The sequence below is a fragment of the Diadema antillarum genome, unplaced genomic scaffold (assembly GCF_040938485.1).
Source record: "Diadema antillarum isolate AM-2024a unplaced genomic scaffold, OU_Dant_1.0 seq00001505_RagTag, whole genome shotgun sequence".
Lineage (NCBI taxonomy): Eukaryota > Metazoa > Echinodermata > Echinoidea > Diadematoida > Diadematidae > Diadema > Diadema antillarum.
This window is the reverse complement of record NW_027272239.1, coordinates 369,614-384,137: the sequence shown is the minus strand read 5'-3', so window position 1 is coordinate 384,137 and position 14,524 is coordinate 369,614.

Here is a 14,524-nt window from a genome sequence, read left to right as displayed (position 1 = left end):
AAACAATCAATCATCATGGTAGCTTGATGGCATACTGCACCTTTTTTTTCAATTACTATCATGCAAAATCACACTTCGTTAGTTATTGCAAGCATAATATGGCACCTATATATGTAGTCACACAACGATGATGCATTTTTACTTTAACTTTCAAATTCTACTTCAAGGCAGATAGTCATAACTGAAGCATTATGGTTTTTAAGTGGCAATTCACTCGCTGTTCACGTCAAGTATTATACATTCATAGAACGAAGCAGTCAGAACCCCACAAGGTTTACACCTTCGGACATCTAACATGGTAATTGTGTCAATGTTTGTTTGGTGTGGGTTTTTTTTTTCTCGCAAGACAGTGATATCGATCACACAGTCATCCATGCATGATATACAAATTACATGACTTCACAGTACTCTCCCCTGGTTTATTCGTGGTCATAGATAGTTATTGCTATGATACATAGAAATGTCAAGGTTGCTGAATCAGGAGAAATCTATGATAATTTGAGACGCAGAATACGATAAATCTTATTTTATTACACGAAAGAAAGGAATATCAATAAGAGAATTTATGTGCAGGTCTTTGTGAGATAAAATCTGGCGCATGCGTGTGTGTGTGTGTGTGTGTGTGTGTGTGTGTGTGTGTGTGTGATTGTGATAGTATCATCCATTTATTCTGAAAACATGGGAAACTTTATACTTTATGAGATTATACTGTAATGTCTAATTTAAATGCAACGTGTATAAGCATCCTATTTGTTTATTCTGTTCATTCGCATTGAGGTAATCTGACCATGAAGACATAAATAATTAGTCACCTTCTATCATCTTCATTTCAATTTCCATTCAAATCCATTTCTTTTGGACTCATCTGTCGTGATACATCTACTGCGTTCCACTGAATAATGAGGACATTGCATTTCTGAACAAGTGAAATGGAGCATCATTATTATCTTGTCATTAATATGACAATAGATTTTCTTCAATTAAGAAAACACGGTTTGTCAAGCTTAAGTACTTCTTTCAGTGTATTCGAAAAGTAATCTTCGCTTCCTTTACTTTCAACGAGTACTATAGTATAAAAGGCATAATTTACCATTTGCAGATGAAACAAAAACACTGCATTGGTGCTTCAAAATAGTTTTAAGATGTGAGTAAGGGATAGAAACATCAATCAATGTAAACATTTGAACCAGTATAATAAATTTAATGTTCAGTATTATTAAATATGCGACATGTGAACAATAGTTATGATTAACATGTTTCCAAACCAAATCATCTACAATTATGATTTAATGATAAAAATAGTGATATCTCCTTATATCGTAGGCTTTATTGCAAAAATGTTCTATGGTAGGATGTTTTGTGGTACAACTGACCTGCACATATGTATCAAAAGGTAAACAGGTAAACAGGACCTTTAAAGAACTAAAGATTTCACAAATGCACACACACACACACACACACACACACGCACAAACACACACGCTCCTTGAACCTTGAAGAAATCCGTTGCAGCTCGCTCTGGATAGCATACTGAGGTTGGGTGCGCCTATATAGCTGAGAGTGAAAATAGATTAAGTATGTGTATATACAATGAAAACTACAGTAAAAAATGAGCTGCTCCCGGTTGGAAGAGATGGAATCTAACAAGGGGCTGCAAGTGTCACAGACAGACAGACAGACACACACACACACACACACACACACACACACAAACACACACACACACACACACGCACACGCGCACACGCACACACACACGGATTATATTTCATTATCTTTTTAATAAAACCACAGATTCTTTTTTCGTGCATAATCATGGAAGCTTAGGAAACTGAAACCTAGTTACGATATCAATGCCATGCCGTATATTGCTGGTAGTTTGGTATTAAAGGATCACGTGGTTGATGCGGGGGAGGCTGGGTCAGGTGACAAGAATTAAGTCAGTGGTACACATCATTACACATTACTAGTACTCTATTCAGTCTCCTGGAGCTCCTTGTCTGGAAAGCGAGGACAGGGTCTGGCAAGGGACCTTACACGCACCTGCAACAGTACCTGAACTTTGCGAGAACGACTTCTCCCGGTTGTATTGGAGAATGCCGAGGGGTATTCCAGACCTGTTGAAAGTTAGTCTGAAAGGAAAGAGTAAAAGTTTAGAAGCACAATTCTGAAAATGTGATCAAAATCGAACATGAATTAAGGAAGTATATTTATATAGTATAGTTTGTATACAAAAACTTGAAATCCCCCATTTTTTGTGTTTACATTCATCTATACTCCTGTCTCAAATCCTAATGTATATCTGACTGATCATTACACCGAAGTTATGCAGGCATTAATGATAGTATTTACATTTTCGTAGCAGAAAACTTTTAATTTTCATTAATATCTTGTACATGATCAAAGTTGTGAGGTGATGACACTTTCGTTTCACTTATTTATTCATATCAACTGATCATGAAGTGTTTTGCAAATGAGTAGCGGGACTTCATTCACAATCTCAAAACTTCCTAATCTTTATCCGATTTTCTGCAAATTTTATTGGTATGTTTAAGAAATTTAACTTTAAATATACCTTTAGAGTAAAGACATTGCAGTTCAAAGTATGAGAGACAGAGGGATCGAGGCAGTATAGACTGCAAAGCGAATATGTGCGTTAATCAAAAAAAAATAATGATGTACAGACAGAATGCATCGGTGAGTATTGGATGTGCAAATTTAACTTTGGAACGAGCGCAGCGAGTGGATTTTAAACTGTTTCCAAAGTTAAAAGAGAGCATCCAATTATTACAGATCCGCAAAGTAGGCCTGTGCATCATTCGTATCATAAAATGGGTCCATAAATTCATGAAATTCAGCATTTTTTCCCCATCATGGATCTTGTCACACCTACAACACTATGCAAGACTTGAGCCATGCGTTCGGATTTTACCGGACACATGGCTCAGTGTGGATCAGCAAAAATCAATGCATAATACACGTAATTGACCAATCAGATTGCAAAGAGTCTATAGCTCATTTTGTAATTTGCCACTGAAATGTACCAGACTGCTGGTTGACGGACGCATCCGCAGAGTACACAATGCCTTGTCAACTATTTTTGTCAATCATCAGCTTTGACCTGTCGGCTGATCTATTTTGATAGTTTGTTTAATAGATACTTTATTTTCTGCAAATCAATAAATCAATCAGCAAATTAATATACATAAGGCACATGATCATGAACATGTGGGAAATATACAAAATAAATTCAAAACAGAGTCGTTTGACTCGCATAAACAAGGATATACAATATACAGTATGCGTGTCTATGCAGCGGGGATTACAACAACAATTATAATTATGGAGCGATTATGCAGAGGGCCGCCATTGTAAGCATAGCTTAAAAAGATGGCCGGCCCGAGGAAAAGGTAGGGACGTATGCAAGTTTCGTAACAATACAATACAATTCAATACAATACAATACAATACGATACAATACAATACAATACAATACAATACAATACAATACAATACAATACAATACAATACAATACAATACAAATTCTGCTGCGAAGATAGCAGGGGAAAATAAACTCTGATGTGTGATGGAGTGGATGTGCGTGCAAGTGCTAGAAAGAGGGAACGATATACGATGTTGCTATTTGGGAGACCAACATTAATCATATAATTATTTGTTTTTAATTCGTATTTGAAGTATACTGTAATAAAATGTGCTTCTTTAAGTTTGCTTTGAATGAAAACAAGGAAGCACACTGTTTCAACTCCTCAGGAAGAGTGCAACATTCCATGTATCCGGACAGTGATGTCTGATCGACTTTTGAGCAAGTAGAAGCTTTGGATTACTTAAATGAAAATCATGGGAACGACGGGTTGGGTATATTACGGTCATTGGTTACTAAGGCATTATGAAAAAATGGTAATAAATTTCGAGTGTGTTTATACATAAATATGGCAGTTAGGTATATAGGCCTATGTATATCATGGGCCTTTAGAGTTTTTAGGCGATAAAATATGGGATCAGTGTGAGCCAAAAAATTTGAGTGTGTGCATATACGAAGAGCCTTTTTCTGAAGAATAAAAATTGTGTCTATGCGAAATATCTCGTGCAATACAATTAGTATAGTTCAGATGTCTCTTCCTCTGTATGGGCAGGGAAGTCTAAAGAGAATTGTTCCTGGCTGGGAGACATCAAACATAGAGACGATCTACAAAACTTCTCTAATGAATTTATACTTGACTAATTAGATAAAGGGGCAGGAAAACATTACTTTATGTCCAGTCCACTCTCATGAGGAAAAATGTATTGGTCGCCGCTTCTGCAGCAGTGGGTGATGAGTGAATGGATAGGCTACTTTATTTTTTCTTTTAAATAGAGATCGTCATTAAAGGATACAGATTCTTGTTGCCAACACCCGTTAGGCAAAACTGAGACAGAATCCAGGAATTTTCTCGAAGATTGAACGTGACGTTGCCGCGAGCCGTTGTGATTAGAAATGGACTAGTATTTCGCTACAGGGAGAGATTCGAAACTGGATCGTGTATCGAGACACTGTTATTGTTTTCAAATGCTGCTCTCGCAGAAAAAAAAAAAGTATTGGGATCATTGTCCGACAATTATGCCTCTCTTCAGTGTTAAATGACAATGAAAACTAACCTTAAAGGGAACCGATAGGAAGATATGGTTTTTCGATTTATTCAATCTTCATTCGGCGGTACACCACTTTAACGCGGGCCTGCTATACCGCATGTCCCCCAAAAAAATCACAACGGGACCCTCCGCAATGATATCTTTAAATATAGTGAATCGACCTAAATATGAATTCAGTGTATGAAACTTTAACTTCAGAAAACCCCATTCAATTTGCTTCAGTGGTAAAAGAGCAATGATGAATTTTGTAGAGGATGTCAGGAATCTCTTCTCTCCAAGTTCTTTCTATTGTATTCACACACAAGAGCATCGAAGTGCTAAAATTGGAAGAATCAGACTCATGACATGCTTTACAACAATCTACATTTTCTCTGGACCGCTTAACCAAATTGAATGAGGTTTTCTGCAAAATAGAGCTAAGATGTTCCTGAAGTAGCACTTAGACAGGTCAATCATATCGGGTGTTATCAACTCGAAAATCTGATTGTATTTTTTTTTGGGGGGGGGGGGGGTGGGGACATACTGTATAGCAAAATTGTCCTTTTAATAGTTAAGACCTGCTCCGAAATGCTATTGTGATACGAATTCCGAAATTTTTCCGAGTCTTTGCGAACCTTCGCAATACACCGATTGTCTCTTTATGATACAAGGTGACGTCACACGTACTGTCCTGAACTTGACACAAGATGGCCACATACGAACACGGAATTTCTAATTTCGTGCCAAGTTGCCCCCAAACATGGTCAAAAGCAAACCGACAGCCAAAGCAAGTACAGAAGGTCAAGACGTGAATCTTTATCAAGAAGTTTACCCGAAGGACGCACGAGGGAAACACAATGGCTACCCGATACACGAAGATTTTTACCAACTCTCACGAAGTTGCTGCTGGACCATGAGGAACTCCACCGGCGGTCATCCATGGTCATAGATGCCCTTACAAAAGTAATGACCCGATGTTTGTACGATCAGAGCCAAAATTAACATTTCCTTTATTCCATCTTTGCTCAATTTGAGGCGCAGAATGACGCAATCATAATTATTTTTAAGTTATTGGAAGGATCAATGACATATATGATCCTGCTAATTCAATCTGCGTAAAATACGTTACAGATATGCACTCAATTTATTGTCGGTATTATTTAGTATCTTTTTTTTAGCTGCAGCCATGATTAAAAATTAATGGGTATAAATATACTCGGATGGGATTCGAACCCACACCACGATCACCTGATTGCTGTAGATAGGAGTCCACTAGAACACCAAGCTTGTCCTGATAGACAGTGGGAGGTCTGGTCGCTTATGGAAGCCGGTCATGCAGCATTTTCATATTCATGATACCATCGTCCTGTTGTTTTATTTGCCCATGATTTGTTTTCCTTCACCATGGCTACCACTCAAAAACACTGAATAATAGGTATGCATGTGTGTATAATCATGAAGATATAGGCTTGTGCAATGCTCATGTTGTTTGGTTTGGTTTGGTTTGGTTTGGTTTGTGTTTTTATCTGCTTTTGTAACAATAGTAGGATTCACAGGTATACGAATTAGTGGGATACAAATTTCGAGATTTGCCTCGTGATCGCAATTTCGAGATTTTTGCATGTATAATAGGGACACAAAGAAATCTTGCCCTTATTCTGCGAATTAGAGCGTTCACTCGTCCGCGGTGACCGCGTGGTGGGTGACCAAAATTATCTCGAGATTTTATATCCCATCATTCAAAACGCACACTACACTGCGAAATGCAAGAACATTGATGTATCATTAGTGGGCTCCTTTTATCCCCGTGAACACTTATGAAAAATCTGGAGATTTCCTGTTCACATGAAGAAGATTAACCGGTGTCGCCCTAATTCAACAAGTGCACATATGGCTGCACTATTTTGCTACACCTTATTGGGTTATAAAAGGGGAATAATATTTTAAGTATCTGACTATTCAGTCTGAATACCTTGACGGTGTTCAAGATATCGAAGAAGGATCGACGTGTTACCCGTATCCTACGATATGGAGGCGCGATACATTACCCTCGTGGGAAAGGTGAATGCGCTTTCATTCTCGTTTTATTTTGTACACAGCGATTAATCATGTTAATAGCAGTGAGAGTTGACATGTATTCAGTACGAGGCAGTTGTTTAAGATAAAGTTAAAGCGATACTGTGGCTATTTTCTTTTGTTCAGTGATGTTGTAATAAACACTTTTTTATAAGTCTCGTATACATGTATTTTCCTCTGTTAGATATCTCTTTCCTGTGATTTGCTTCCATATTTACGAGTGCATCAAGGAAACACTTTGATACAGTATTGTATAGATTATGATATAATGTATTCATTTTAATGCTATTTGTATTTTGGTGTAACAAGTAGATTGAAATTTGCAAAACTCTAATGTTAAGTAAAAGACAGCGGTGATTCTAGCATTCTAGTTACAGTGTTCATTCATCTAAATTATAACAAGTATATGGCTCCATGATCACAATACATTTGTACTAGTCTCATTTTCTTTGCTCAGTTTTCCACTAATCAGTAATATTCATTTGTGGTCAGTTTTTCTGTTTGCGTTTGCTGTGTGTTTTTTTTTTTTTGACTTGTTGTTGTTGTTGTACTTGAATTTTTTCACTAAATAGGACTCCAAGTATATAGTTAGGTAGTTAAGTAACCATAACACGACTTTATTACATGTTGATTCCACCTCATTTGTGATGTGAAGCCACTTACAGTGGCTATCACATACTGCAGCATACATATGACACACTGTGACCATTAATAATAATAATAATAATTCACAACATTTATATAGCGCATTATCACATGACATGTCTCTAATCGCAATGGAAAAAAAAGCTGCGGTCTGGCGGTAAATGTAAATGGCTATGTGAGTTGTATGTGGTGCACCCGCATTAGTAGTTTGCAATTTCACACTGTGACAACACTGTGAACACACTGTAGTCACACATTCGGTACACATACAGTTGACTATGTTAACACAGTGTGGTAACACTGTGTTTGTTCCATAAGGGATGGGCTGGAGAGGAGTGCACATTATTGGACTGGTATATAATTGAACTGTTTTGGAAAATATACTGACTATGTTGATAAAAGAATGATAATTATGATTATCATTTACCCCATATTTTATCATTATATGGATATACAGAGCGGTCCTTTGTGCTTATTCAGCAGCGTGTGGAAGTGCTGGGTTCAACTTTGGTGTTTGTAGTTAGTTCTCTATGCTCCTTTCCTTCGCTTCATAAATTTGTTCCAGCAAGGCGAGATTTTTTGCATGAATATAATCTAAACCTTTATCGGACTATCCCACTTAACGAATCAGGTTGCTTTAGTCGACGATATCTCCTGTCTATACATGACTGGATGATACATAGTGATATTAAACAAAATGTATGTGTGAGTTTGTGTGTGTGGGGGGGGGGTGGGGATATAAGTGACAGAAAAGACGACGAGGCTGTAACGGAGTCTACTTCTAGCAGAGCTCAATCCATATTCTCCCATCAGTCATGTCAGTGAAATTCACTCTCACTCTATTTGACTCCTTGAGCATTGAACGGCTCTCCAGTTAAAGCTATATTTGTAACTATGATGTAAGCTTACTATGAACATCGAACTTTTGCTCAATATGGACAACTGCTTGATAGACATTATGAATATATACTTTTGTCACATTGACGTCTTGTGGACAAGGTCGCTTCCTGCTGCGTCTCGTACTTTCGGAATGAATAAAATTTGTCTTCCTGCTTCCTTGGTTGAACCGCCAATACACGGATGCTATCGTCTGACAATGTTCTACAAATTCTCGGGTTGGAATTGTGGAATTGGCTAAAAGTGTGGATGCCAGCTTGACACTTTGATATTCGTCATTGCATACTAATATTCTTCTCAACACAATGGCCACCAATGGTGGGACGAAAGTCCAGTAACCTAAGGTTACTCGAAACATCCTCCACGTACATCCGTTACATTTGGTTTCGGTGTTGTCACACTGTCCTCTGCTCTTGATAGGCTAGCCCTATGCCATACCTATTGCGGCGGAAAACACAGAGCTACTACACGGAAACTCCGGTGCTTTCTCTATAAATGTATCTCACATTGCAACCCTCCCCCCCCCCCCCACACACACACAATCTAAAAAAGGAAGAGTAATGTGTTTTTGCCCTTCTATATATCACTCTGACCCCCCCCCCTCCCCATTATGTCTTCATTCTGGTTCTGCTCTGCACAATTAATAACCCCGCAGTCTGCCATGCTTATATCCCTTCTGTTCTTGTCATAAATTGATTGGTCTGCCCTACTAACGTCACGGTGTTGTGACTATTGTAAGACTCAAAATTGTGTCCATCTCCCCACTCCTCACTTCCCCACTGTAGATGTCCTTGCAGTGCATTATAACGCATGATGCACTGGTTTATTTGGAAAGTGGTCAGTCCCCACTGACCCATTCCACCCACATCTAAGTGCCCCTTTGTTTTAGATTTCTGCCTAAACACTTGACCAGCACATTCCACTGTGCTGACGACCACTACAACAGAGTAGTGAGTTCATTCATAAAATCTCATGACCAAATATGGTATAAGAACTTTCCCCTTCCCAAATTTGGATTGCCCTTCTTAGAAATATTCAGCATATGTATTAGTAAATAATAATCTCCCCTTTCATTTTATGCAAAGTGTTAATAATGATGTATTCACAAGTTTTAGTATAAATGTCCCTGTAAATCCATACTCTTGGTTCTAGTTCAGCCTAACTACTGGTACTGCCAGGCCTCTTGCCACCCGGCAGAGGGTTATATTCGTGATACACTCCAGCCCCGATTGGGAGCATACCAGGGAGTGCCAAGTGTTCATATATTGAGATTGTACCTCACCAAGCGTTCCTGTATCACTACAAATAAAATATACATTCTGGCTGAACTGTACTTTCCTTCGCGTCTCTTCGTCATCATTATCATTGTGTCGTCGTAAAGTCTACTGAACGGTTATACGTTTATAGTAACACTCAGTTATAAAAGTTATACAAGTGTTACAAGTTGTGACTTCGCATTATTGTCATCGTCGTGATACAACTAAATATACTCCAGTGACACTCGCCTACAAAGACCACGCGTACCACAACAATCAATCTATCAAAACATGAGAGTGTTACAGTGGTGGCAGCGGTAAAGCGGAGCCATCTACCCGCTCGACGTTACTTTTGGTGGCAGCAGCAAAACGGTGACCTGCAACCCGTTGGCTTGATTGACTACTCGTCGTGCTGCTGTTCATCCGGGTGTCGACTTGTATGAGCCTGGTATGTTTCCTGCATATTGTACAATTGTACAATAATATTTGAACGCTTTGCTGCTGTTGACTAACTCAGGTTAGTCAGTGTTCCAGTCTACTCTGTGTTTCCTGTTCAACTCCCCCTGGTCATCTCTTCTCATCGACTCTCTGGGATCCTGTTCATCTTCTTCCTGTCTACCTTCGGCTTCTACCTGACGATCTCCCCTACCTGACGATCTTCTGTCAACCCATCATCTTCCTTCTACTGTGGTCATCCTCCTCATCCTGTCGCTGGACTTGTGCTACCTGAAGCTGCGCCTGCAAGGAAGCTGCCTTCGTGGGCTCCTCAACGCAGTCTTCCCAGCAAACCTCGCCTGTTCATCTGTCACTTCTCTCCAGATTGTGAAGTCTACTTTCGAACTTTATTTTCCCTCTTTCTATATTACATGTATTTCTATTATATGAATTATATTGCATTTGTGTGTGTGTATAGGACCTTATGCTCTATTCTAAGTTTTTGTTAGCTGTCATTGTCACTGCATTTATGTGCATATAGGTATTATAATAGTTTTTAGTAGTAGGCCTATATCATAATATAGTTGCTTTCTTTGCTACCTCTCTTTGTAGCTATTGTTTTTATTGTGTACTGTCGGCTGACGCTTTACCAAGCGAATTACATTTTATCTTATAGGTCATACTTTTCACTGCGTAGACGTACACTATAGTGCCCCTCATTTCCCTTCAGTGTACTGTTTCATTCTCTCAGTCTTATATCTCATGGCGCTTCTTTCTTCTTTGCTATTTTCCCCCCTCATTGTTACTGTAAACATTTGGTTATATTGATTTTGTACATTGATATTCCTTCTATTCCCCATACTTTTTCCAACACAATGTACTCTTCCCAGGATCATAGTTACTCTCGAGATCGATCTCACAGTTTTCGACCCCATTCACCCTCTTATCATTCTTATCGCTCCCGCTATCACTCGCGTTCTCCCTCCCCGGAGCGCCATTCTCCCTACTCCCATTCTCGTTCACACTATCGTCCTCGTTCTCCTTCTCCTGGCCATAGTTCTTCCTATTCCCGACATCATCGGCATCACTATCACTCGCGTTCTCCTTCCCCTGATCGTTACTCTAACTACTATAACCGCTCCATCTCTTCAACCAGTCGGTATGGTTACGATCATTGTTATGATGATTCAAGTCATTATCGATATGGCCCCCATACACTCTCTCCTGGGATTTCATCTCAAACCCCTGGTCGATCCCAGTCTCATGCATATCCCCAAGATCATGAGCATTCCCATCGCCCTCGTACCCCTTCATTTCTTGACACTTCATATTCTCAGGATGTTTCCTCCCCTCCTCGGTCTCCCCAACCAACCTCCACCAGACTTCATTCTCCACCCCCACCTCCACATGATACCTCCGGTGTGAGAAAGCTTTCTTCTCCACCCCCGCCTCCTTCTCCTGGTGGTCATTACAAAGGTGGTCATGACGATTTACCTGTATCTTCATCTTTCCCTTCAACAATAGACAGAGGTCATAATCCATCCCCTCCCTCATCTCCATCACCAGCTGTACCGATTGAAGTTGCTTCACTTCCGTCATCGGCATCAGCATGTGCCAATTCATCGCCAATTTCATCTCCTCCCTCTCCTCCCGCTCCTCCTACCAACGTTCCCTCCTTTTTCAGTGCTCTGTTAGAACATGGTGTACGCCTTCATCAGGCTCAGCACCAGAATCCAATCATCCGGCAGGTCACTGCCTGGATCCGTTCTGGATATGTACCCCCAAAATCGGCCATCCCTCATTACGAGGAATGCTTGTTCAAGTTCCGGCATCAGTTTCAGCGTTTCATAATTAGTGATGGATTGTTATGTCGGCGGAAGAGACATCCGTCTGGGATAATGATAGAACAGGTAGTCATTCCCTATTCTGTGATCCCTACTGTCCTGTCTGTCATGCATACTTCCATATCAGCTCTGCACTTCGGTACAGCCAAGACAATTGAGCTTATCGAAGGGTTCTGCTACTGGCATGGGATGCGCAAAGACATTGCAGACCTCTGCTCTCACTGTGAGGCCTGTAATTCATATCGCACCTCAGTTTTTCCGCCTCCCTCACTACCACAAACATGTGCAGTGATTTCCCATCCCTCATCCCCACCTCCCCCAACTCCAAACCAACCACGAAAGTGCACTCTTCCCATCTCTAGCCCACTTTCCCCTCTTTCTATTGACTGCGACATTCTTCCCCTTGACTCTGACTCCGACGCCCGTACATCACCTTCCACTGGGACTGATTCGGACAGTTCCACCCCTCTCTCAGTCCTGACCTCATCTGACCCCGTTGCAACATCACACACACCAGATGATTACGCAACAACCCTCCTCCACCGTTTGCACTCAGCATTTGAGCATGCCGCCGCTCCCCCTTTCACCCCAACCCGCCCTCTCCACCTACATCCGAGGAACAAGTTATTTTTCACATGCCTGTGTTTTCACTTCCTACCTACTCGTCTTCCCAACCGACTCCTGAAGCTCCATCTCCTCCTCCTCCTCCTCCTCTCCCACCATCCCATGATGCCCATGCCCGAAACCATGACCCTCACACCCACATTCGTAGTGGTAGGTTAATTAAGAGACCTGATTTTTATGGTATTTCCCTTTATTAAGATAATCACACGTGGATGATGACTGTACAACGGTACTACAATAATAATGATGTAATTCTAATGATGATGCCTAGTTATAGGATATGTTTATCCTACAGAAATTGATTCTGCCTATATGTTGTTATGTCTCTTGATGCCTGCTGATTTTATGTGATGGTTAATTTTGTTTTAACTAGCATTTCCTGATTAGGTGAAAGCTGAATTCATCGATTTCAAAGTTTTTCATACAACAGGTTAAGTCCTTATGGTATGGTCATAATGTGATCATAATGTTACACAGCCGACAGCTACTACGATAACTTTACATGAATTGGAATTACATTGATATCTTATGTTTATCTTGTGTTTTTATGTCATTTTGTTTCATAGCTGTAATCATTTGAGTAGATTATTATGATTTGTACTTGTATCATGCTTCTATGTTTAACTATGTTTCCAGTATCAGTCAGTCGGTCATTTTAATCACCACTTTCACTCAGTTTGCCGATTTTGCTTATTTTTGTTAAGTTAATGCATGAATGTTTATGTGTGTTGAAGTATACACTTTTGAGATAACAATTTGTACATTTACTTGCAATACTCAAGAATAATGTTTGTTTTATTTCCTATATGAAACGAGGACGTTTCTTTTTGAAATGCCGGACGAATGTAAGACTCAAAATTGTGTCCATCTCCCCACTCCTCACTTCCCCACTGTAGATGTCCTTGCAGTGCATTATAACGCATGATGCACTGGTTTATTTGGAAAGTGGTCAGTCCCCACTGACCCATTCCACCCACATCTAAGTGCCCCTTTGTTTTAGATTTCTGCCTAAACACTTGACCAGCACATTCCACTGTGCTGACGACCACTACAACAGAGTAGTGAGTTCATTCATAAAATCTCATGACCAAATATGGTATAAGAACTTTCCCCTTCCCAAATTTGGATTGCCCTTCTTAGAAATATTCAGCATATGTATTAGTAAATAATAATCTCCCCTTTCATTTTATGCAAAGTGTTAATAATGATGTATTCACAAGTTTTAGTATAAATGTCCCTGTAAATCCATACTCTTGGTTCTAGTTCAGCCTAACTACTGGTACTGCCAGGCCTCTTGCCACCCGGCAGAGGGTTATATTCGCGATACACTCCAGTCCCGATTGGGAGCATACCAAGGAGTGCCAAGTGTTTATTATACTATTATACTGAGGTTGTACTTCACCAAAGTTCCTGTATTACGACAAGTATTAAAAGCATACATTCTGGCTGAACTGTACTTTCATTCTTGTCTCGTCGACATTATTATCATTTGTGTCACTGCGCATCATTTTATCATCGTGGACCGATACGAATAACACTTTGAACAGAGTGTTACACTATTTACCAAGCAGTTCTTATATACGTCATCGTGCAACTTACCTGATCAGGTTTCTGTGGGATTGTAAGAACAGAAGAAGTCAACCACCTTATACCGAAGAGGTTACGAGGAAAGGTTCCGTCTCGTTTAACATGTATGTAGGTATCATACCAATACAGCGTATCCAGTTACCTGAAAGATTAATCTGTTCATGAAAACTGAAGTCTGTACGGCAAAAGCATACACTATTTGAGAACGACTTGATATCCTTTATAGTAACTGTAGAAGTTATTTACTCTTTTGATTATGTTGTTCGAACGGCTTTTGCTAAAGTAGATATCCGTATACTACTAGGTGTACGTGAGAGATTTCGCCATATTGAAGCAACGACGAAAAAAGAAAACTGTGGCGTTATATATTTCTGCTATGAAGAATATTCTTCATGAGGCTTATAATTTATAATGATCATACATCATTGATATGTCACTACATTTTGGTTATTGCTGCTGAGAAAGTTGCAACCTGAAAAATAAAAGTCTACTTACTCGTATAAAGGCCTTTACTATGTCATCATTTCTAC